Source organism: Bos indicus x Bos taurus, chromosome 10 (assembly GCF_003369695.1).
Source record: "Bos indicus x Bos taurus breed Angus x Brahman F1 hybrid chromosome 10, Bos_hybrid_MaternalHap_v2.0, whole genome shotgun sequence".
In the NCBI taxonomy this organism is placed as follows: Eukaryota; Metazoa; Chordata; class Mammalia; order Artiodactyla; family Bovidae; genus Bos; species Bos indicus x Bos taurus.
The window spans coordinates 46,968,133-46,994,967 of record NC_040085.1 but is presented as its reverse complement, the minus strand read 5'-3'; the positions used below and the strand labels follow the sequence as shown (position 1 = coordinate 46,994,967).

General features: G+C 36.5%; 1 protein-coding gene across 7 annotated transcripts in view; it reads left to right on the top strand.

The window, feature by feature from the left end:
- Window positions 1-26,835, top strand: part of TCF12 (transcription factor 12) — a 393,213-nt gene that overhangs the window by 274,170 nt on the left and 92,208 nt on the right. The gene's annotated exons all lie outside the window — the stretch shown is intronic.

Here is a 26,835-nt window from a genome sequence, read left to right as displayed (position 1 = left end):
GGAGCATGGAATCTTAACCACTGTACTCCTAGGGAAGTACCTTAGATGTTATCCTGTTCACAAGTTTGTTCATAGAGTTTGTCCATGAGATTACTAAAGGGGAAGCTAGGGAGGAGGTCTCATGGTCATCTGTTACTTATTCTTCATCATCATTGATCTATGGAAAGAACCAGCAGGTGAGGCAAGGTATTTTATGATCAACACATGTATACCTGTGGCGGATTCATTTTGATATTTGGCAAAACTAAAACTAATACAATTATGTAAAGTTTAAAAATAAAAAAAAAAAAAGATCAAAAGATTTGAAAACTGCTTGGGCCAAAGATAAGCAGAGCATGACAGGTGCCTGGTTTAAAGGTAGTTATAATATAGCTCTGCTAGTTATAATATAGCTTTGCTAAAGTGACAAGACACAAAGGATTTCCTGCTGAGGACAATTTCTTGAAAAGACCTCCTTGCAAATCTGCAGTGAAACCATTTTGAGTTTCCTCCGGTCTCTTTGACTTGGAAATGTTCTTTCAATTCTTCATATTCCTTAGCATGTTGCATTTCTACTAATGGCCATTTCCTCTGCTTTTTCCCCCACATCTTTACACTGAGAATCCTAAATATACAGTTTGCCTGCAGATTCCCATCAGAATCAAGCCAAAAAGCATACAAAGGAAAGGCAGAATACATTTAAGTGTTTTCTGCTGTCTGCATGCCTTTCATAAGACCCACCTTAACTTTAGACATGGGCACTTAACTGTCACAGGGAAAATGAAAAGTAAAGTGAAAGTGTTAAATCGTTCCGCTGTGTCCAACTCTTTGAGACCCATGGTTTGTAGCCCGCCAGGCTCCTCTGTCCATGTAATTCTCCAGGCAAGAATACTGGAGTGGTTTGTCATTCCCTTCTCCAGGAGATCTTCCTGATACTACTTCATTTAGTAACTATCCCATAGTTGTGCCATTCAGAATCAGAATACCTGTGTTCAGATCTCATATCTGAGTTACTGACCTGTGGTTCTAAGACAAGTCACTTAACCTTAAGTACACTCTCTGTGTTGACTTCTTCATTTGGAAAACAGAATTAGTGATTTTTTCCCCATGTATGTAAGTCTCAGAAGGCTAAACTGAAAATGAAAATATTTTGCAAAATGAATGTACCTTTTAAAATGTTTTCAATTCATATAACCCACCAAAAACAGCTATTCTGAGTCCTTAATATTATTTTTAAGAGACCAAGAAAATTGAGAACCATTTGTCTAATGTTAACACTACTTATAAACTTGAAAATAAAAACTATTGTAAGCTCTTTGAAACTACAACTATTAAATTATTGTTAATGCTTATATTAATGAGTTTTCACTTAGTTTTTTTTATACTCCCTTACCAAAGGTATCACTATTTAGTTAGAATCAATGGTTAGCTCCATTTATGTAATTCTCCAATTTTGCAAAAATGAATCTTAACTTTTTACCAATGATAAATATGTTATACCAGATTTAATTCTCATATCAAAACAATTATTTAAACCTAGATGCATAGCATTCTAATAACAATTGTTATCATTTACTGAGCACTAACTGAGCCAGGCATTGAATTACACATTTAATGCCCCTCTGTTTTTTTCTGTAGTTCCCCAACCAGGAATTGAACCCAGGCCAGCTTGGCAGTGAAAGCCTAATCACTAGGTAACCAGAGAACTCCCACGTTTAATTCTTTTAACAGCATCTATTTTTGCAGGATAGAAATTGAGTGTTCTCCATAGGTATTTTGTAATTTCCTCAGAGCCATACATTTAGCAAGTGGTAGGCCTTCTAAACTCATGCTTGTTACTGTAGAATTTCTTACTTCCCTCTCATTTTAATTTGTTTGGTCAAGGAGGGGCCTGAGAACTTGTATTTTTAATACGTGCTTCAGGTGATTTTAATTCCCATGAACTGGGGATTATGCTTTGAGAACCCCAGTTCCTCTGTATACCCCAAGTGTAAGCATATATGGAGTATTAAAAAAGGAACTACAAGATCATTGTTTAATAATTATCCTATGTTGGAGAGATCAGGCTGGCCCATGGAAAAGAGAAGGAGGTTATGGGAATATATAAAATAATGATATTGCTGTATCAGGAAGTTTTATAGATATTCAAATCAGGAAAATATTTGCTTTTGAAGAATTCACAGAAGCAATGCTTGAGCCCCAAAAAGAAAGTCCAAAATTGAGCACAGAGAAGATAATACTGCAACAAGAGTAAACAACGTCAGTGAAGACTGGAGGTCTCTAAGTAAAAGGTTTCCTTACTGTAAATGGAACAATGGCTTTGCTATTTATTACTGTTACTTAACTCTGACTATGCTACAGTTGCTGGGAGAAGTTACCGTGGATCACACCAGCTGATTTGAGGCCTAAGTAGTAAATTCAGGAAATTCAAGAGTTTAAAAAAGTATATTACTCCCATTCAAAAAAAAAAAAACCCTGTATTTCAAACAGTACTTACTATAATGGGTCAAAGAAAAAAAAAATACATGAAAACAATTGGCTGCCATTTTGTCTTACCTGTTCACAAGCAACATAATAATCTTAATCACACAATGATAATAGAGGAAAATATAGTGGCTACAAAATATTACACAAATATATCTGAACACCACTTTGAAACCATTTTTTCTCAACAAAATCCCCAAGGAACATTAACTTTGCTATTAATGTACATAAAATGCTGCTGACATACTGCAAAATTCAGGCTAATTTAATAGTGCCTGATGGGCCTTACTTCATGTAAAGATGATGTAATAATATGTTGCTAAATGAGTCTGCTCATATTACCTTCACAGCAATTGCATAACTGATGAGCCATTAAAAGGAAACCGATGTTGCAGTATTACTGGAAACATTGATAGATCATTCTGCAATTGAATTTTTTTTTAAATTTAACATAGAGCATAGAAGCCAACATCTTTATTAACAGTAGGTATGGGGGCAATAAATTGGGAGATTGGGATTGAGATATACACACTACTATATATAGATAACTAATAAGGACCTATAGCATAGGGAACTCTACTGAATACTATATAATGACCTATATGGGAAAAGAATATAAAAAAGAGTGGATATATGTATATGTATAACTGATTCACTTTGCTGTATACCTGAAACTAACCCAAGATTGTAAATCCAACTATATTCCAATAAAAATTAACTGTCAAGAAAAACTCAATTGATATAATATTTTAATAACTGCTACCATGAAATGAAAAATTCTTTTTATGATTGTGACTATTTGTCATTGATACCTCTTAAACAAGTATTTATTCAAAGTGCTCAGCCTAGAAGAGGCAGTGTCTTGTGTTTTTTCCCCAAGAGATTTAATTTTCATCAGAGTTAAGATATTTACCCTTGAAAAAATAGCAATTAACTTTCAAAACTCAGTTAACAGTTATTTAGAAATTTACCCATACCATTTGTTTCTTTACCATTTTCTTTTTCCATTATAATCAATCCCATTATATACCACATTTGATTATGATAAAATGATGAGTCAATACATAAAGAAACAATGATAAACTGTGTATACATCTAATAACAGAGCTTCAAAATGAAGGGAAAAATAATTGGTACAATTAAAGAGAGAGATTCATAATCATAGTTGAAGATTTGAATACCTCTGTCTCAGCAGTTGACAGAATAACTAGACAGAAACTTAGTAAAGACATAGAACTAAATGAACCACTGTAAACTACTTTGACCTAATTGATACTTATAAAATTCTGTTCCCAACAACTGACTAATATAAATTCCTTTCAAGGGTAGATGTTACACTTGACAGGATTGAACCATATGCTGATCTTTAAATCAATGTCAATAAATTGAAAAAGCTTAAAATCATACAAAGTATTTTTTCTGACCACAAAAGAATTAAATTAGAAGTCAGTAAGATACCTAGAAAAATGCCAAATATTTGGAATGACACGGGCTGTTTCATTTAGACATGGACATGTCTAAATAACCCATGATTTTGAAAAGAAATCAGAAGGGAATTTAGAAAGTATTCCTAAGTAAATTATAATGAAATAAGATAACAAAATTTGTTAATGCAATTAAAGCAGTGCCTTGAAGAAAATGTATAGCTCTGAATACTTGTATTCAAGAAGATTGCAGTGCATGACCTGAGGTTCTGCCCTTTGAAGTGAGAAAAAGAAGGGAGAAAGCAGTACAAATAAGAGCAGTAAAAGTGTAATATTACACAAATAATAGAAAAAGCTAATGAAGCCAAAATTTGGTTATTTGAAAAGATCCATGAAATGAATAACTGCTAGCTAGACTAATTAATGTGGGACAGGGAGGTGAGGAAAGAACAGCCAGTTACCAGTATCTGAAGTGGCAGACAGATTATCACTGTAGGTCATATATACATTAAAAGAATAATAAGAAAGTGTTAGGAATAAGTTAATGAATTTGAAACTTAGGTGAAACAAGCAAATTTCTTAAAAATTACTTACTGAAAGGGGACAAGATGAAGCACGGGTTTGAATAGCTCTACCTCAGAGGATGAGATGACTGTATGGCATCACCGACTCGATGGACATGAGTTTGAATGAACTCTGGGAGTTGGTGATGGACAGGGAGGCCTGGCGTGCTGCAGTTCATGGGGTCACAAAGAGTCGGACACGACTGAGCAACTGAACTGAACTGAACTGAATATCTATTAATGCAAGTGAATTCATCTCAATTTTTTTACAGAAAAAGTTTGAGGGTCATATAGTTTCATTGGTGAATTCTTGCAGATGCTGAGGGGGAAAATTAATACCAATCATACACAAACTGTTTTAGAAAATAGATGACAAGGGAACACTTTGCACCTCATTTTATAAGGTGAACAACACCCTGGTACTCAAAATGCACATGGTGTATGTACCAGTGGTGAAAGAGTAGCTTAATTGTTGAAAATCAACATTGAAAATCAGTCATTTTCGTTCAGCACATTAACAGAACTAAGGAGAAAAATATTTTGAAAGATTAGAAAAAGTATTCAACAAAATCAAATATTCATAATAAAACCTCTCAGGAAACTAAGCACAGATAGGTGCTTCCTCAGTTTGATAAAAAGACTTGTATGAAAGATCTCTAGCTGTTAAGTGTAACAGCATGCTTAAAGGTGAAAGACTAAATGTTTTCTTCCTGTTAGGAACAAGGTAAGAATTTCTATTCTTACTACCTGGATTTTGTATTCTAGTGAGTGTAATAAGAAAAGGGATAAGAATTGGAAAGGAATAAATTCAGCTGAATTGGCAGATGGTATGTCTGTGTACATAAGTCATAAAGAATCATCAAGAAAACTTCTAGAACTGATACATACTTTTAGCTAGGTCACAGCTTACATAGCCAGTCTAAAAAACAATTAGATTTCTATATACTAACAGTGAACAATTAGAAAATGAAACTATCAAAGCAGTATTGTTTAAAATGGGACCTAATCAAACTTATAAGCTTTTGCACATCAAAGGAACCTATAAGAAAAAATGAAAAGACAACCTATGGAATGGGAGAAAAATATTTGCAAATGATCTGACACACAAGGGCTTAATCTCCAAAATATACAAACAGCTCTTACAAGTCAATGAAAGAAAAACAAACAACCCAACTGAAAAATGGGCAGAAGACCATAATACACATTTCTCCAGGGAAGACTTACAGATGCCCACTAGGCACATGAAAAGATGCTCAACGTCACTAATTATTAGAGGAATGCAAATGAGAGCTTCAGTGAAGTATCACCTCACACTGGTCAGAATGAGCATCATTTAAAAGTCTGCAAATAACATGCTGGATCAGGTGTGGAGAAAAGGGACATGGTGGGAATGTAAGTCGTACAGCAAACTATGGAAAACAGTATGGAGGTCCCTCAGAAAACTAAAAATAGATTACCATATGATCCAGCAATCCCACTTGTGGGCATATACTTGGACCAAGCTATAATTCAGAAAGATACATGCACCCCCGTATTAGCAGCAAGTGCCTGCTATTTATGGAATACTACTCAACCATAAAGAAGAATGAAATAATGCCATTTGCAGCAACATGGATGCACCTAAAGATTATCGTACTAAGTGAAGTAAGTCAGAAAGAGAAAGACAAATACCATTTGATATCACTTATATGGAGAATCTAAAATATGACACAAATGCACCTATCTATGAAACAGGAAAAGACTCACAAGAGAATAGTGATTGCCAAGGGGAGGAAACGGGGAGAAAGACATGGACTGGCAGTTTAGGGTTGGTAGATGTAAACTGTTACATTTAGAATAGATAAACAGCAGGGTCCTCATGTATAGCTCAGGGAACTATTATCCTGTGATAAGCTGTAAAGGAAAAGAATATTTAAAAAAGAATGTATATGTGTGTAACTGAGTCACTGTGTTACACAGCAGAGATTGGCGTTACACTGTAAATCAGGTATACTTCAGTTAAAAAACTATTATTTATAGTCACATCAAAAAGTATAAAATACTAAGGGATAAATTTAATAGATTATAAGGCTTCAGCAATAAAAACTATAAAATATTGCTGATGGAAATCAAACAAGATCTAAATAAATAAGTATACTGTGTTTATGATTTGGAAGACAATATCATTTAGATTTTAGTTCCAGTGGGCTATAGATTTAATGCAATCCCAGTCAGACTCCCAATAGGCTCTTTATAATATTGACAAGATTATTGTCAGATATTGACAAGATTATTTAAAAGTTGGTTCGAAAAAGTATAGGATTAATAAGAGCCAGAATAGTCTTTGAAAAGAAGAAAGGAGGAAGGACTTTACCTGGCTTTAAGACTTCCTGTGAAGTGAAAGTCGCTCAATCGTGTCTGACTCTTTGCGACCCCATGGACTATGCAGTCCATGGAATTCTCCAGGCCAGAATACTGGAGTGGGTAGCCTATCCCTTCTCCAGGGGATCTTCCGGACCCAGGGATCAAACCCAGGTCTCCCGCATTGCAGGCAGATTCTTTACCAGCTGAGCCACAAGGGAAGCCCAAGACTTCCTGTAAAGCAATAGTAATCAAGATGGTGTAGTTTTCTTATAAAGACTGACAAATAGATCATGGAACAGAATATAGAGTCCAAAAAGAGACCCATACCTATATGGAAAATGATGTTTGATAAGAGCATTCTAGCAATTCAGTAAGAAAGAAACATCTCTTTTTTAATATATTGTGCTGGAACACTATATCAATATTGAGGGGGGAAGTCCTTCAATTCTTAACTTAGTTCATTTGCTTTTGTTGTTTTAGTTGCTAAATTATGTCCAACTCTTGCAACACCATGGACTGTAGCTTGCCAGGCTCCCCTGATCATGAGATTTCCTAGGCAAGAATACTGCAGTGGGCTGGCCATTTCCTTCTCCAGGGGATCTTCCCAACCCAGGGATTGAACCCGCATCTCCTGCATTGCAGGCGGTTTTTTTACCACTGAATCACAAGGAAGCCCTACCTTATTTCATAGATGTAAATTTGAGATAAATATGAGCTAAAATAATAAAGCTGCAAGGGAAAAATATAGATTAATATATCACTTCAAGACAAAATTTTTTTCATAAGATACAGAAAGTATAGAACATGAAAGAAAATTGATGAATTGAACTTAATTAAAATTTAAAACTTGTGTTCTTTCCAGAACACCATCAAGAAAAGGAAAAGAGAAGCCACAGAATAAGAGAAAGTATTAGCAACAAGGACTTAAGTGTAGACTATGTAATTATCCCTCATAACTCAGTAATAAGAAAGAAGCAATCTAATTTTCAGAGTAGACATTTACAAAAGATATACAAATGAGCACTCAGCACATTAAAAAATGCTCCATATTACTAGCTTTCAGGCACATGAAAATTAAAACCACAGTGACATGGTAATACACAACTACCAGAATAGCTGAAGTTTATTTTTTAAATTTTTTTATTGAAATGTAGTTGACTTACAATATTATGCCAGTCTTTGATAACAAAGTGACTCAGTTATAGACATGTTTGCATTCTTTTTATATTTTCCATTATGGTTTGTTACAGGATATTGAATATAGTTTCCTCTGCTATATATTAGGACCTTGTACAGAATAACTAAAAAAATTTAAAGCTAAATTTAAATTGCTAATTGGACTGTAAAATGGTATGACTTTAAAAAACTATTTGACAGTTTCTTAAAGTTAAATATTCATCTACCCCATGACTCAACAGTTTTGTTCCCAGGTGTTTTTCCAGAAAAAGTTGTTCATCAAAAGCTTTCATCAAAAATGTTCATAGCAGTGGCTTCCCTGATGATCTAATGGCTAAGATTCCATGTTTCCACTGCAGGAAGTGCAGGTTTGATCCTCGGTAAGAGAAGCTCTGCATGCTGCAAGATGCAACTAAAAAAAAAATATTTGTGGCGGCCTATTCATTATAACGTAAAACGGGAAATATCACAGATGTTCATCAACAGGAGAGTAGATAAATGACCTGTATTATGTTCACACATTGAATGCTATTCAACAAAAAAAATGGAATGAACTAATGAATTCATAGACTTCCCCAATGGCTCAGCAGGTAAAGAGTCCACCTGCAATTGAGGAGACACAGGAGGTGCAGGTTCAATCCCTGGGTCAGGAAGATCCCCTGGAGGAGGAAATGGCAGCCCACTACAGTGTTCTTAACCGGAAAATCCCATGGACAGAGGAGTCTGGTGGGCTACAGTGCCCAAAGAGTTGGACACAACTGAGCGATTCACAACAACAATGATTTCATAATGTTACACTGAGTGAAAGAGACCAAATCTTAAAAATACTCTGTCTCTCCATTTATATGAACAACAATAATAGGCAAAACTCCTGTGTTGATAAAAAAAAAAAAAATCAAATCAGTGGTTGCCACTGGAAGTTCTCCTGTGATGGTAACATTTCTGAGGTGATAGAAACATCTTGTGTCTTAATATGCATTCATCAGAACTGACTGAGTGACACTTAAGATCTGAACATTTTATTGTATGTGAAAAACAGCTTAGTTTTTGTTTGTTTGTTTGTTTAATGAAAACTAGTTATTTACAGTAGCAGCTAAGAAACTTTATTTAAATACTTTAGGAGTAAATGTTAAAAGATATACAAGACCACTGAAAACTGCCAAATTACTAAACATTGCTTGGAGAAATTTTTAAAGACCTCAGCAAATGCAGAAATGTACCATGTTCATGAATAGGAAGACAATATTCTTAAAGTGTTAATTCTTAGATTGATGTGTAGATTGGATATAATCCCAGGTAAAATATCTGTTTCTGCTTTATTGACTATGCCAAAGCCTTTGACTGTGTGATCACCACAAACTGGAAAATTCTTCAAGAGATGGGAATACTGGACCACCTGACCTGCCTCTTGAGAAATCTGTTTGCAGATCAGGAAGCAACAGCTAGAACTGGACATGGAACAACAGACTGAATCCAGATAGGGAAACGAGTACGTCAAGGCTGTATATTGTCACCCTGCTTAAGAAACGCTGGACTGGATGAAGCACAAGCTGGAATCAAGATTGCTGGGAGAAATACCAATAGCCTCAGATATGCAGATGACACCACCCTTATGGCAGAAAGTGAAGAACTAAAGAGCCTCTTGAGGAAAGTGAAAGAGGAGTGAAAAAGTTGGCTTAAAGTTCAAATTCAGAAAACTAAGATCGTGGCATCTGGTCCCATCACTTCATGGCAAATAGATGGGGAAAACAGTGGAAACAGTGGCTAGTTTTATTTTGGGGGGCCCTAACATCACTGCAGATGGTGACTGCAGCCATGAAATTAAAAGACACTTGCTCCTTGGAAGGAAAGTTATGACCAACCTAGACAGCATATTAAAAAGCAGAGGCAATACTTTGTCAACAAAGGTCCATCTAATCAAAGCAATGGTTTTTCCAGTAGTCATGTATGGATGTGAGAGTTGGACTATAAAGAAAGGTGAGCGCTGAAGAATTGATGCTTTTGAACCGTGGTGTTGGAGAAGACTCTTGGGAGTCCCTTAAACTGCAAGGAGAGCCAGCCAGTCCGTCCTAAAATAAATTAGTCCTGAATATTCATTGGAAGGACTGATGTTGAAACTGAAACTCCAATACTTTGGCCACCTGGTGCGAAGAACTGACTCATTTGAAGAGACCCTGATGCTGGGAAAGATTGAAGGCAGGAGGAGAAGGGGATGATAGAGGATAAGATGGTTGGATGGCATCACCTACTTGATGGACATGAGTATGAGTAAACTCCAGGAGTTGGTGATGAACAGGGAGGCCTGGCGTGCTGCAGTCCATGAGGACAAAGAGTTGAACAAGACTCTTTGTCCGCAAAGAGCAACTAGACTGAACTGAAAACCCCACCAAGATTTTTTGTGTTTGCATAGGTATTTACAAGCTAATTTTTAAATTGTTTGGAAATACAAATGACCTAGAGTACCCAAAGCAGTGTGGAAAAGTGAAGAACAAAGCTGGAAAATTTATGCTGCTGGACTCTATTTAACATAAGACTTAGCACAAAGCCGGAGAAGGCAATGGCACCCCACTCCAGTACTCTTGCCCGAAGAATCCCATGGATGGAGGAGCCTGGTAGGCTGCAGTCCGTGGGGTCACTAAGAGTCGGACACAACTGAGCGACTTCACTTTCACTTTTTACTTTCATGCATTGGAGAAGGAAATGGCAACCCACTCCAGTGTTCTTGCCTGGAGAATCCCAGGGATGGCGGAGCCTGGTGTGCTGCCATCTCTAGGGTCGCACAGAGTCGGACACGACTGAAGCGACTTAGCAGCAGCAGCACAAAGCTGTCATAATTAAATAGCACCATACTGCTGTGACTGAGAAATGTTACACTGGAGCAGAGTAAAGCCCAGCAGTGCACCCACACTTAACGCAGTTCATTTGATTTTTAACAGTGTTTGCCAAAGAATTCCAATGGAAAAAGGAAAGATTTTTTTTAAAGGGTGCACTAACAAATGGATATTCCTATGGATAATTACGAATGTTAGTCTTTCTCCTACACTAAAAGCAGAAGTTTTACAAGGTGGATCTAGACCTAAATGTAAAAGCTAAAATTACAAAGCTTTAAGAGAAAAACAGAAGAGAATCTCTCTTCAATTAGGGGATAAGCAAAACTTTCTTCCATAGAATACACAGAAAACTACAAAGAAAGAAAATGATAAACTTCATCAAAATTAAAGACTTCTGCTTTTTAAAAAGCATAGGTTTAAAAAAAGAAGACTGTACATGTAACAAAGGATGGGTATCCAGGATATAAAAAGGACTCCTACAACTCTATAAGGCTTTCAAAGGCTTCTACAGTTTTTCTTTTTATGACAGGGTTAACTACAGTCAAACAAATTTCCAGTCCCTTCTAGATCAGTAAGTATGGTAATTAATAGAATCATTTTAGTTGGTGACATGACTATAAGCTGTTATATAAAATATACCTGTGTTGTAGCTACTTCTTTCTTTTTCTTCCTTCCTCCCCTCGCTTCCCTAGTAACTTTTTTTTTAAGGACAGGTTTCCTTTGCCCATGACAACTGACAGTTTTGGAGACTGAACAGTTTACTTGATGAGATGATTTCTGACAGCACAGTTATAGAAAATCCCTAAAGAATGAGACCAATGGAGTAATTATCTAGCCTAAGATATCCATAAGTATATTTTTTAAAGTCTTCATTCTATAGGGGAGGAAAGTTTTTTTCAATCCTCTTAAGGTTCCTGATTGGATCTGAAAAGCAAACTGACAAAGATTAACAGGAGAAGAGCTTACAAATTTATTTAATATAAGTTCTGCATAAATGGGAGCCTTTATAAGGGATGAAAACTAAAAGAAACAGACCTATGTACTTTCTTTTCATGCTAGGATTGACGAAGAATAGGCGATTATGGATTAATATGATGTATATTAAGGAGTATGAGGTAATTGTAAACTGGGGGAAACAGTAAAGCCTGTTTGTTAGGATTCTTCTTGACATCCCTATTTTTTGAACATAAGGATGCTTCTTTTCTCTGGTTGTAGGGAGTACACATCTCACATGAGGAGAGACTGTTTCAGGAATATCAGGTTAGGGTCAGGATGAGGGCATTAGAATGACCTTCCTGCTTCAGTTTCCCAAACTCCTCAGCTTAAAATACTCAGTATGTCATAGTACCGTATTTGGGGGTGTTGGATCCTGAACTCTGGCTTCCCTCATGGCCGATTGGTAAATAACCCACCTGCAATGCTGGAAACACAATTTCGATCCCTGGGTCAGGAAGATCCCCTGAAGAAGGAAGTGGCAACCCACTCCAGTATTCTTGCCTGGGAAATCCCATGGACAGAGGAGCCTGGAGGGCTATAGTTCATGGGGTCACAAAAGAGTCAGACATGACTTAGTGACTAAACAACAATGACAATCCTGAATTCCTTCTTTCTTTTATTCCTAAAATTAGGTTTTTAAGTTGTTAAGATGGAATTTTTAATGCATTTTAAATTATTTCATTGTCCTTAATTGTTTAATCTCTAGATATAGTTTGGTTTGGGGTAGTTCTTTTATAGATTTCTATGAATTTAAATTCCTAAAGTATTTAGATGAATTGCTTTATTTCAGTTGTGCTTTTAATCAAATAATAGGAGTTTTCACTGATTTAATAGGACCTGTTATACAGATCTATATCCCACAGCAGTAATGTGTTCATTATATTTTAACATTTTATTGACCAGTTTTTTTTTTCAATGTGTATTTGTTTTTTTTTTTTTTTTTTAATAAAAATAATCTCTTATTCTCTAAGGACTATTGTGTCCTTAGAAATTATACATTTCCAATTCACAAAAATTTATTACCACTTCTGTTTTATGCAGACCAAATTCACTTACAATTTAAATACTTCATCTTTTTTCTCATACTTCTTTCTTATTGGGTTAAAAAATGTCAAAAAAAAAAAAAAAAAGACAACTTCACACATTATAAAACTTGTATAAAAGATACAGAATCTTATCAATAAGTATTTGCTTATTTTTTCATATGAAGGGAACTGGGCCAGGCAACAGAATAAAAGAATTGGTATTAATCTTTAGGAAGCTTACAAACTAATTGAGAAGACCAACTGTATACACACAAAATTAACTAAAAAGATCCATATTAAATCTCAAGTAGCATAGATATAAGAACTCAGAAGAGAAAGGAATGTGATATTGATACAGAGAAGATTTTGCAAAGAAAGTATAAAACTCTTAAGATCTTCGTTGGATACAATTTGACAGGGTTAACAGGAGAACATCTTGGGCAAAGAGAAAATATGACTTACAAAATAGAGACAGTAGTATTCTACACATTGTATTGTTTTCCTTGATTTTCTCCCGGAAAAACTATCCACTTTGTGAAGGCAGTCAGTGGCTTCTTGTTTATTACTTCCAGGTCCTCCCTCTGTGCCTGATAGACAAGAAGCTATCAGTGAATACCTTTTGAACAAATGTATTTGGAATGAAAAAAGAAGAGAGTGTGTTTTCTCAGAATAGTAGCATTTTAGCTTGGCTTGAATGGAATGTTTAGGGAAAAGGTGTAAGATGTTTTAACTAAAAGGATGATGCTTGAATACCTAAACAAAGATTAAGGGTTTGGGATTGGACACATGGCACGATTAAAAAAATACAGGTGTTTCTTAGAAAAGTTAAGCTGTGGGTTTACGATTTACAAGAGAATTTATAAAATGGCAACAAGGAAACTATTTGAAATTATATTACTCTAGGCTACATATCTGGAGAAGGCAATGGCACCCCACTCCAGTACTCTTGCCTGGAAAATCCCATGGACGGAGGAGCCTGGTGGGCTGCAGTCCATGGGGTCGCTGAGAGTCGGACATGACTGAGCAACTTCACTTTCACTTTTCACTTTCATGCATTGGAGCAGGAAATGGCAACCCACTCCAGTGTTCTTGCCTGGAGAATCCCAGGGACAGGGGAGCCTGGTGGGCTGCCATCTATGGGGTCGCACAGAGTTGGACACGACTGAAGTGACTTAGCAGTAGCAGCAGCAATAGGCTACATATCAAGAACAGTAGGATGAGTAGTTTAGATAGATCTTAGTTACATTACAACAGCACATTGCAGGTGTTAAGAGATAATTTTTTAAAAATAAAATCATGACTTTTGTGTAGATATAAAAATGAACAGGTATACAGATTTTATCTCATCGGTGAAGAAATCTGTAAGGTATTAGAACCAGTTCAAAGGAAAATCCAAAAACAGACACATTCATTGATCAAAATTATGGAAATTAATATTCAAATAGAGGAAAAACTTTTTTTTTTCCTTTGGAGGAGGGTGGTAGAGCTGTTGAGGGTGGAGAAATGTTATTCATCTCTTTACTGGACAGGATTTTTTTCAGATATACATATAAGAATTATTTTTCATTGCTACAAGTTATCTACAATTTAAAGAGTTGTAAAATAGCTCCCATAGAATGAGAGTCAGATAACCTAGATATTGTATGCTCTAGACCAGGGGCCAGCAAACTACAGCTTCCAGCCAAATATCTCTACCACTTTGGTTTTTTGTGGATGGTTTTATCAGAACATACCATGTTTATTCATTTATGCATTGGCTATGGTTTCTTTTTGGCTTCTAAAGTGGAGTTGAGTAGTTAGAACAGAGACAGTATGGCCCACAAAAGTTAAATGTTTTCTATTCCAGTCCTTAACTGAACGGACCGTACTACAGATAATGCATAATATTCCTCAAAGGTATATGTTTCTGACAATGAAGCAAATCGGGGTTTTCATATAGAGCCAATCCTATAGAGCCAAACATATAGAGCCAAGACTACTGTTTCCCCTAGAGGATTAATTAAAGCTAGTTGTTTAAAAGGGCATGTTGGATGTTTTTTAACATAACAAACCTAATTATAGGGACCTTAGCTTTAGGCTAAATTATTAGAACATGTTTAGAACAAGGAAGTTGATATTGTATACCATTCTGAGCAAATTATTTCTAAATAGGCATAAGTAAACATACCTATTCAGAGAAGAATTTGCAAATATTAAAGTAACTTGCAACTCTAGCATATAGAGAATGATTGAAGGGCAGAAAGCTATTTAGTTTTAAGAAGAGAGGACACCAGTAATTTGAAAAGCATCTTCAGATATTTGAAGCATAATTTGGCTTGTTCTGTAATTTTTAAGGTTAAAACTTTGGACAAAGTAATTCTGATTTTTAACTTAGTATGAGAAGGAATGTTCTCCTAGAATGAAATGAAATGAAACTTGCTCAGTCCTGTCTGACTCTTTGGGAACCCATGGACTGTAGCCTGCCAGGCTTCTCTGTCTATGGAATTCTCCAGGCAGGAATGCTGGGGTGGATAGCCATTCCCTTCTCCAGGGGATCTTCCTGAGCCAGGGATTGAACCTGGGTCTCCTGCATTGCAGGCAAATTCTTGACCATCTGAGCTACCAAAGAACCCAGTCATAGAGGATGGAATATTCCAACCTTGGTAAATAATGACTTCCCTCTCAGTGGCTGTATTTAAGCAGAAGCTAGATATTTGCTTTACTGAAAATTTTAAGCTAGAGGGATTAGAGCATCTGCTGTTTGATTGAAATAAAAGACTTTAAAATTTTCTTCTAATTCCATGAGCTCTCTAGTGACAAGTGAAAAGCTTTCCAAGTGGCATTGATGATCCCTCTGAGGTTGGAGACCAGAAATTACTACCAACATTCATCTATATGATTTTATATCAATACATGTTCTAATTTCCCTACCAGTATTGATTGAGGAATGCTATCATTTTGTCAGAAGACTGACTTAATGCATGTACAGTGGTAAGGAATGGGAATTTTATTACTAGATTTTCCACTAGGACTGGGATGGTTTTTGGTCCAAATCAGAGCTTTCTCTTTTTATCAGACTAACAATTACTGAATTTCTAAACTTGTTTTTCCTTTTCTGAGGCCATTTATTGAGTTCTCTTAACCAGTTTTTCTGAGGTTTTTCTGAACTCCTAACTCATTTGGGGGAGTATCCCTTTGGACCATAACAGAGATTTGGCTTCTGCTGGTACCTTTGAGGGCAGCATTTCTTTTGGAAATATCAGCAAGGTGATTTCCCTCAGCTTCCAGCAAATCCAGTTTAGAATGCCCCATAATCTTGATGAAACTAAAGTGGCAGGTAAAACTATTGCATCCAGTAATCCCTAAACCTAGGGGACATTTTAAATGTTATTTCTGGTTAAAGTAAGAAAGCCATGTTGCTTCTGCATTTAAAAATCATGAGGTACTCTGAACGCATGTCTGCTGTCATTACAAATATTGGCAACTCTGTCCTTGGCTAAAGTACAAGGCCAGGTAAGAGCATGTAACTCTGTTGGGCCTGGACAAATGGGAATAGGTTGAAAGACAGTAACTCTTGAGGTTCACTAGAGAGCTTCACTGTTTGAGCTGTCTCAGTATTCTGAAGCACAGGCTGCTTTATAGTAGTTGAGTTGAGCAGTACTGGAAGAGATTCAGCCCAAGTATTGAGAAACATTTCTCCCAAGATGATTAGAGGGGAGAATTGGGGAAAGCCCCTGTAGTTCCTCCCATTGAGAATTGGCAAGGTGTTGGAAAAGCTCATTAGAGAGCTAAAGGTGCTAAAAGTACTTAATGTCTTTTTCAGTGTTCTTCCTTTTTATAATAATAACAAAAACGAGGAGGGCTTTTATTTTATTTAGGAACTTTGATTTGCTACACTTGAAGATCAGTAATTTTGTTGGTTTCCCTTTTATGTGGTTTGTCTAGAGTGCAAGAGAGCTGGTCATCAGATTATCTAAATCTGGAGTGGACATAGTTTCCCATTCTATTCTGGCCTCTTTTAGTAGAAGGAAAAGGTCCTGCTTTAGCCTGTTTTAGAGTTAAAAGCTCCTTAGGTGGAATCAACATATGAAGGAAAACTAGAATTGTCTTTTTAAACAATTTGAAGTCAGTTGTAATGGTCATAAAGAGGTTCATCATATTTTTGTGTACAAATCTGAATTTTATTCTAGTCAACAGGATTTGGAAAAGCCCCAGGAATTGCTTGATGAAGTCACTTAGAGATTGCCTTAGCCTCATGATTTAATAAATGAGTTAGTGGCCTGGACTTCCAGAGACCTTTTTGTAATTCCAGAGACCTTTTAAGATTTTCCCAATTAATAGTTTTCAGTACTGAGTCTGGCCTTCAGTGACAAGTATAAAAACTAGCTGATATAATTACAGAAACCAGGTTGATAAGTTTGATTGACTATATTAAATTCCTCTGCAAACCTGTGAAGATCTTTAGTTACTTTGGAAAAGTATTTGGTGGTGGCTCCCAATTCAGCTTTGGTCCAGGGAATATAAGAAATTAGCCTCTGGACCTCAGAAGGCTTAATTTTAAAGGGATAAGTTCTGACAAGTTCAGAAGAAAAGGGAGTAGGGAGAGTTTCTGAGAAAAAGGGAAATTTGACAAATATTACCTTAAAATCTTATTTTGCACAGAGGCCATTTCAGACTTCTGATCATAGTGGGAAGCCTCAGAATACCAGTTAAAACAGGTTTTCCACTCAGTTCTCAAAATTTTTGAGCTGCTGTCAAATTCAGTTTTAAGGAAATTAAAGTTGGGGATTTCATATGTTTTCCATAATAGCAATTACATTTGGTCAGATTGGTCCATTTAGTTTAAAATGTGCCTGAGGAGGGTTTTTAAACATAAAATCTCTGGATTTCTTATGAGGTGGTAATCTAAATATTATAAAAATATTTAAATAACTGGGATCCCATTCCTCAGGTTTTTCTCTGACGTAAAAGAAAAATATTCACACTGCCCAACCACCAAGCAAACTTATATCATCCAGTTCTAAGGAAACAGCTTTATCCTGGAGGAGCCCAGCCAGTCAGTCAGTCAGTCAGTTCAGTTGCTCAGTCGTGTCCAGCTCTTTGCGACCCCATGAACTGCAGCACACCAGGCCTCCCTGTCTATCACCAACTCCCAAGGTTTACCAAAACTCATGTCCATTGAGTCGGTGATGCCATCCAACCATCTCATCTTCCATTGTCCCCTTCTCCTCCTGCCCTCAATCTTTCCCAGCATCAGAGTCTCTTCAAATGAGTCAGCTGTTCGCATCAGGTGGCCAAAGTATTGGGAGTTTCAGCTTCAACATAAGTCCTTCCAATGAACACCCAGGATTGATCTCCTTTAGGATGGACTGGTTGGATCTCCTTGCAGTCCAAGGAACTCTAAAGAGTCTTTCCAACACCACAGTTCAAAAGCATCAATTCTTCAGTACTCAGCTTTCTTTATAGTCCAACTCTCACATCCATACATGACTATTGGAAAAACCATAGCCTTGACTAGACTGGCCTTTGTTGACAAAGTAATGTCCTTGTTTTTGAATATGCTGTCTAGGTTGGTCATAACTTTCCTTCCAAGGAGTAAGCGTCTTTTAATTTCATGACTGCAGTCATCATCTGCAGTGATTTGGGAGCCCAAAAAAATAAAGCCAGCCACTGTTTCCACTGTTTTCCCATCTATTTGCCATGAAGTGATGGGACTGGATGCCATGATCTTCGTTTTCTGAATGTTGAGCTTTAAGCCAACTTTTTCACTCTCCTCTTTCATCAAGAGGCTCTTTAGTTCTTCTTCACTTTCTGCCATAAGGGTGGTGTCATCTGCATATCTGAGGTTTTTTATATTTCTCCCGGCAATCTTGATTCCAGCTTGTGCTTCTTCCAGCCCAGCGTTTCTCTTGATGTACTCTGCATAGAAGTTAAATAAGCAGGGTGACAATATACAGCCTTGACGTACTCCTTTTCCTATTTGGAACCAGTCTGTTGTTCCATGTCCAGTTCTAACTGTTGCTTCCTGATCTGCATATAGGTTTCTCAAGAGGCAGGTCAGGTGGTCTGGTATTCCCATCTCTTTCAGAATTTTCCACAGTTTATTGTGATCCATACAGTCAAAGGCTTTGACATAGTCAATAAAGCAGAAATAGATGTTTTTCTGGAACTCTCTTGCTTTTTCGATGATCCAGCAGATGTTGGCAATTTGATTTCTGATTCTTCTGCCTTTTCTAAAACCAACTTGAACATCTGGAAGTTCACAGTTCACGTATTGCTGAAACCTGGCTTGGAGAATTTTGAGCATTACTTTACTAGCATGTGAGATGAGTGCAATTGTGTACTCATAGGAAGGGGCCAGTGCTGAACTGATGTGGTTTCAGTGAAGCAGCTCCTCTTACCAAAGCAGTGGGTGGACGGCTTCTCAGCCAGCTTTAGTTGAATCAATCTGTTCTCAAAGTCAGACTGAAGTGCCAAACAAGTACTCATATACAGAGCAAAGCCTTAACCAGAAAAGTAAAACCTTAAAATAGATTCCAGATAAAGCCAGGAGACCTTCAAATACAAAGAGGGTGAAGACATGGATCCAGGAGAAAGACATACCTTCAGACCTTAGGGTCAGCAAGAAAATCATCACAATGGATTCAGTTGTGGGTACCATACCTGTTCGCTTATCAGCCCAAGTCGTTGGAGGTCTTTTGTGATCCTCCATGGGCCATCAAAATGTTGGCCCAAAACAAATAAAGTACCACATATTTCTCCAACAAAGATGGATTTATTTGGGATCAGCAAAGAACTGTAGTTCTGGGTCTATAACCATGGTTAGCCGTATGCAAGTCTTCCACAGCAGGGAAGGAAAATGCTTTTATCGAGGGAGAAAAGGAAATTGGGAGGGCTAAAAGTAAACAAGAGTTTATGGCTTTTCATTGGCTGAGTCCTTGTTAGGAAAGAAGAATCTTTCTTCTTCCTCTTGGGTTCTCTGTTACCATCACAGATTATGAGAGCCCTCCCATCTCATTTCTCAACTCTTGTTAATTGAGGTTTATGTTTATAAGTGTTTTACAGGTTCTGTAATAGGGAAGTGATGGTGCTTTAAGAATAGGTTATGTCAGAACTGAATATTGAACTTAAAGACTTTAGAAGTCAAGTGGTTCCTCACACCAACACCTTTTCAGGAGTAGATATTTGATGGTGATGGAGGATTCTTGGAATTAAGAATGTTAAGACATAAAAGTGGCTGATGGATGAACTGTTGAAGCTATTCAGGAGAAGATTCACTAATGAAGGAGCATGTGAAAGGGGCATGCACAGTGGCTGGCACACAGTAGGCATTCAAAAAAGGTTTGAATCAAAATCCTGTAATCCAGGAAAGAGCATATTGGTGAAGGTAAAAAGCCATCAGGTGCCTTCAGGGTGAGCTGGGCTTTGTGAGTTGTTTGGAACAGAGGTAAAATAAACTGTTTTGTGGGAGGAATATCCTTAAGTATGAACAGTAGGCAGTTTTAATTTCCTGCTTCTGTTAAAAGGCCACAGAGAGTTAGAGTATGTAGAGGTAACTTGGCAGAGGGAAAAGTCATTGTTTTCTTTGTTTCTATTCCCGCTGTAAAACTTGCTAATTTTTGGTGCTGCTCAGAATATGGTGCTGTTTCAGAATATTGTTTCAAAAAATCATTTTATTCTTTTGTAAACTTATTTCAGTAGAAAGGAGTCTGTTAAATAATGGCTAAAGATTAGACACTATCCTGGGGGGAAAAGTGAAGAAAGAGGTGAACACAGGCTGGGTATTACATGATAATAAGGGATTGTTGTCAGTTTGGGGATTGTAACTGAGAGGAAGTAGAATAAATGAAACAGAAACAGCAGAATGCTGAAAGTTGTTGAAACTGAGTAAAAGATATATAAAGAATGGTTCATTATATTTTGTTCTATTTTTGTTTATATTTGAAAATTCAAAAAAAGAAAGTTTTAATTTTTAAAAACATGTCCAGTATAGAATGTTTTAGGTCAAAAAATATTATATACCCAAGTAATAGCTTAGTGCTTTATTGGGTTTTGTGTTACTCTTAATTGTATTCTTGGAAATACATGGGATGGGGAAGAGGGTGCACTCATTTACTGGATATGAAAGCCTAACATTAAAGGGAAAGAAGAGTGGCTTCAGAGTATTAGAAGTCTGCTGAAAATCTTAGGATTATGTCACACCGTTTGCACAGAAGCAAAAGAGAAATGATATTTCCTTCTATCTTGTTCTTCTAATGTTAGCTAGCATCTCACATAGCTGCCTTCTTTGTGTTCATGAAGGAAAAGGCCCAGAGGCATACTGGTATCTTTATAGGAAGTCTTCCAGAGGGCCTTATTTATCAAGGAAGTTTCTAGATTCAGACAGTCGGAAAAGCTGCTCACTTAGACGAAGACTTGCTCAGAGTATGCTCACTGCTAACGTCCGGAGAGTCTGCCTTCAGAACATCCCTAATAGCATTTTTTGAAAGGGGGGGGGGGGTGTCTCTTTATGGGAACCTGTAAAATCATAAAGTCATTCTTATTTCATGTTTACAATTATTTGAATACTGAATGTACTAAAATAGCTTTAATTTTAGCTGTTTGTGTTTTAATAGTTCTTTTATTTCTGGTAGGTCTGTCTTTATCAGTTTACCTCCCAAATCTTCCTTCTTTGTTATCTGTCAGCTGGTGCAGGATTCAGGAGAAAACTTCAGAGGAAAAAAAATAGTGAAAATGAAATATCAAGATGGTAAATTTTTCCTTTAGTTTACTGTTAAAGAAGATTAAGAAACTTAAACGGCTAAGATTGCCATGTTTTAGTAACTTAATAGTACATAGGTAGCTTCTTCTCATCTTTGTTTTTTCTCTTTTTAAGGCAGAAAGATTGGGCTGATTGTGTTGGCAGGATGCATTTGATGGATGACTGTCATTATCCTATCAAACCTGCACAACACTTTAAGTATCAAAAATGATAATTAAATTTTCAAGAGACCATGTTGAGTTTATAAGATTTGGGACTTGTAAAAGAATGAGCATAACAGTTGGCTAGTAGTGACTAGTGTGTTTTTATTGACCCAGGAAAGAAATAGAGACATCTCAGGTTTTCTTTTACTTTGTTTCCTTGTACACCCCTCCTGTTCCCTCCCTCAATTAATATATTGTCCAAAATGTTGGTAATGACTTGGAACTATTCAGGTTGCACAAAGCGTTTAATGAAATCTTGTCTTAGACAAAACACTAGAGAGGGTCATAATTAATGTCTCATTTTCTGCCAGTTGCTATTGATTACTCATTCAAGATCCCTTTGTTCTCAGAATGATAACAACTGTAGTTTGCATTGCTATCTAATGAGATTCTCAGGATAGAATTCTTTAACAACTTACTGATAATTGCTAACATATCCCTGGAATTTCAATGTAAATGAATTTGCATCATAATAACAATTATTTTGCAAATGTCGCTGTTGTCCCAATTCGAGTTTTATTATAGCCCTTCCTTAAATTATTTGTAGAAAGTTAACAGAAGACTGATATATTATTAAAGCCCAGCATTTATATTTTGCTGAGTTCCTCTTCACTCTCTGAGATTTTGATTTGGTTATGACATGAGGTGAGATGCCACTTTGTCACTCTTGAGTTGTCCTGTCTCTGAAACTTCAAATGGACTCAACAGCTGAAATGTACTGTGATGTTTCTAAATTAAAAGAACAATTGCAAATATAACAATACTGTACTAATTTTGCTTTTAAAACAGTTTGTTTCTTTATTTCTGAGTAACAAAAGAAGCGCATAGTATAGTCTAAAAAAATCATCTGAGGGAATTCCCTGAAGATCCAGTGGTTAGAACTCTTTGCTTTCACTGCCGAGTACACAGGTTCAATCCTTGGTCGGGAACTAAGATCCTGCAAGCCACACAGCACAGCCCCCCCCCAAAAAAATTCATCTGGGACATTTCAACAATTTATATATTCTGTTTTATCATGATTTTTGTTTTATATCTTTCTGTGTCTTTAACATGTCCCCTCTCAAAAGGGCGAATTTGGGAACAGCTGCTTGCTTTTAATACATAATATATTAAAACTGCATACTATTTCAGGGGTGTAATATAGGCATGAAATTAAGGAGTACTGTAGAATGAACAAAGAGCAAAGGTTCCAACAGTCCATATTAAGTATTTAAATTTTTTGACATATGTAACTACAACATTAGATACTCCCATCTTTTCTAGAAAGTAAATTATTGTTAAGTTAGTGCTTCAAATTTGTAATCATAAAATGAGGCTTGTTTAATCTGATTGTGAATAGATGTGAAAATATATGTAGTACAGCATTTGGACTAAGCCATTTAATGGTAAAAAGTAGTTTTAAGGAAGGAAGTCTATGTTTATCAAGATTTCAGATTCTTCCCTCTTAAGAGTAAAGAGTATCCAAATTATTACAGTATGATTTTGAATCCCCCTGGATACTTATCAGTACCATTTTTATATATTATGTTTTCCTGTGGTCCTATTAAATTACATTCACAGTATGTTCCAATGTAATTATGAAGAAGTTGCATTAGTAAATGATGCTGGCCTTGCCTACTACTTTATACCTCTTCTTTACATTTTTGGTCAGTATCAACAGGAAGTGTGTTGTTGTTGTTAGTCAGTCATGTCCAACTCTTTGCAACCCCATGGACTGTAGTAGTCCACCAGGTTCCTCTGTCCATGGAATTCTCCAGGCAAGAATACTGGAGTGGGTAGCCATTGTCTTCTCCAGGGAATCTTCCCTACCCAGGGATCCAACCCAGGTCTCCTGCACTGCAGGCGGACTTCCTATCTGATCACTATGAAGAACACTAAATAGTCTTTTCAGGTTCACATTTTAGAGTCCCCCGAGTTTCTCATGCACATGAAGAGGAAGAGGGAACTTAAAAAATACTGCACAGGCTATTAAAGTTCCATGTAAAGAAATGGGAATTTTTATTTAGGCTAAAAGTATGTCATATGTAATTTAAAATGAAACTTACTGTAGGTTTTTATGATAATAATCTATGCTATCTTAGTGTTTCAGGAATAACCCTTTATTAATTATTCCTTGGTAATTAGATTGATTTTTCACAGATGGAGTTTCTAGATGACTATGAAAAAGATTCTTTTTCTTGAAGCATGTGTTAAGAAATTTAGTGCAGTGCTGTTTCAGAATACTAATTCTGCCTTGCATAAGACAGCAGAATAAAGCTGCTTTGTCTGGTTCTATATCCTCTGGGATACTTGGGTATTCTTTTTGCCTGAGATACCTTCAGGACAAGATCAATAATGCTTCTCATTTGTTATAGGCAGGCAGAAAAATCAATAGTATGAGCTGATATGTAATTTTATTTTAGGAAAAAATTCAATAGATTATTATGTGCACTTTGGTTTTACCAAAATGTTTAAGAATCAAATAAAGGAAAAAATATATGATTTAGTTAGTGTATCAAGTCCTTGTAGAGAAAACTTTGTCTTAAACTTCTTTTGTATTTCTTACAGTACTAAACATTTCATTTTAGTTGGGAGGATGAAATATCATCTTGTGTTCTTAAGAAGAAACAATTTCTCCTTCCTTTACTTTGCCTAATCATTTCGATCATGGTACAGATAAAACAGGGGAACTGATTATTTCTGTGATTAGGACAACTGGGTGAAGGACAGCAGGATGAAGAACAACTTCTGTGGCTTTCTTGAAATTAACTGGAGAAAAAGAAGATAGGGTATTTCCTAACCACATCTTCAGATTTGTCTAAGAGGAAGGAGAAAAGTATATCATCGGTAAAATTGGTAACAAGTAAACTTTTTTCCCTAAAAAAAATTTGTTCTTTTTCTTCCTTTATTTCATGCATATGTACAAATATCTACAGTATGTATTTTATAGGTGACTCAACTTTAGGATTGTAATTCACAAATTCATTTATATGTCACTTAACATTTTTTCAAGTTACCTTTAAAAATGGTTATTGGACTCCTAGACTGCTACAGAAATTTTGTTGTACTGAGGAAAGAACCTCTTCAACAGAAATAGATTCAAATTGGGTCCCCCTGCTTGCTGTCTGTATAATATCTCTATGCATGCAAAGAGTTGACTCATTGGAAAAGACTCTGATGCTGGGAGGAATTGGGGGCAGGAGGAGAAGGGGACGACAGAGGATGAGATGGCTGGATGGCATTCACTGACTGGATGGACGTGAGTCTGAGTGAACTCCAGGAGTTGGTGATGGACAGGGAGGCCTGGCTTGCTGCGATTCATGGGGTCGCAAAGAGTCAGACACGACTGAGCGACTGAACTGAACTGAATTGAATGCTTAATACTGTTCCAGTAAATATTATCTGCTGCTGCTTCTGCTGCTAAGTAGCTTCAGTCATGTCCGACTCTGTGCAACCCCACAGACAGCAGCCCATCAGGCTCCTCTGTCCCTGGGATTCTCCAGGCAAGAACACTGGAGTGGGTTGCCATTTCCTTCTCCAATGCATGAAAGTGAAAGTGAAGTCGCTCAGTCGTGCCCGACCCTCAGCGACCCCATGGACTGCAGCCTACCAGGCTCCTCCATCCATGGGATTTTCCAGGCAAGAGTACTGGACTGGGGTGCCATTGCCTTTCATATAACATTTCACCATATTAGTGCACATGCATTGCTTTTCTTTCACTCGATATATGCCTATATTTGTTGGTCTATAAGCTGTATATGGGTTTGTGCACATAAACATACATACTTCTGCTGAATCGTTCTGAGAATAAGTTGGCATTTCTCTGCTTATTCTTGATCTAGGTTGATACAGTTTAAATCTTTCCTCTTTCGTCACTTTGCTCTTTGGATTTAGCCTCTGATTGTCAGCCATTTCTCTGAGGGCTTGTTTATTCTCTTCTATTTCCAACATCCTATCTTACCTTCACCATTGAGAGTTACAACTCAGCCATCTTGGATTCAGGGCAGCTGAGGTCTCCTTACTTTGTACCCAGGAAACAACAAAAAAATGCCCTTCATCTTATTTTCATTCTTTTATGATACTTAGAATGTGGTAACCTATGGGGAAAGAAAAAATGAAATTTTTTATTTTTCACAAGGGGCTACAACCATGCCACTTACTTTTACTTAAGCCTTACTTACTTCTCCAGTAACCCTCTGAACTAGTTAATAATATAACCATATATAGAAAACAAAGCAGATGCATTAATGTTAGATAATTTGCCTAGGATCTTATAGTGAGGATTTGAACTCAGGTACCTAACTTCAAAGCTCATGCTGCCTCCAGGACATCTGAGTATTTACAGACATTTACTTTTAGGAATATAAGAAATGTATTTCCTGTTCACCTTTTAGATTAAGTTATGCCTCTTTTGGTCTTTATTATGACTGTTACTGGAATTCTTGGAAGAAATAACTCACTAGCTACATTTCATTCACCTGTAAGTACCTATTGTTATCTTACAACTTAAGCACACAGACTTCTTTACCATACTCCAAACACAGTCCTTTGTTTCTCCATCAATACAGTGCATAAGGGGTCTATTATTATTTTCTGAGAAAGGCTACATAGTAAATAATTTAGACTTTCCAGACCATACATTCTCTGTTGCAACTACTCAACTCTTCCATTGTAGCACAAAAACACCATAACAAATACATAAATAAATGAGTGAGACTGTGTCCCAATAAAAGTATTTTCCAACAGGTCCTATTTGACCTGTAGGCCATGGTTTGTTGACCATGGTATTAATCATCATCATCTTATATGCCCATTAGAATTTATATGCCAGGGAAATGTTGAAAGGAACATTGTTAAGTGACATATGAATACCCATCTCCTCTCATGTATTTACTTATTTATGTGAATGCAGCAACCAGTTTCATATATACCTTTTGCATTAGAAAACACAGATGAAGCAATAAATATATCAGGCACCTTAAAACATTGTATCATGAAAGTCAGTTTTGTAGTGAACAGAGAACATCCTATTAAAAGACTAGTGATTTCTTAAGAGAAAAATTTCAAGGTACATGACCCCTGCCCTAAAACA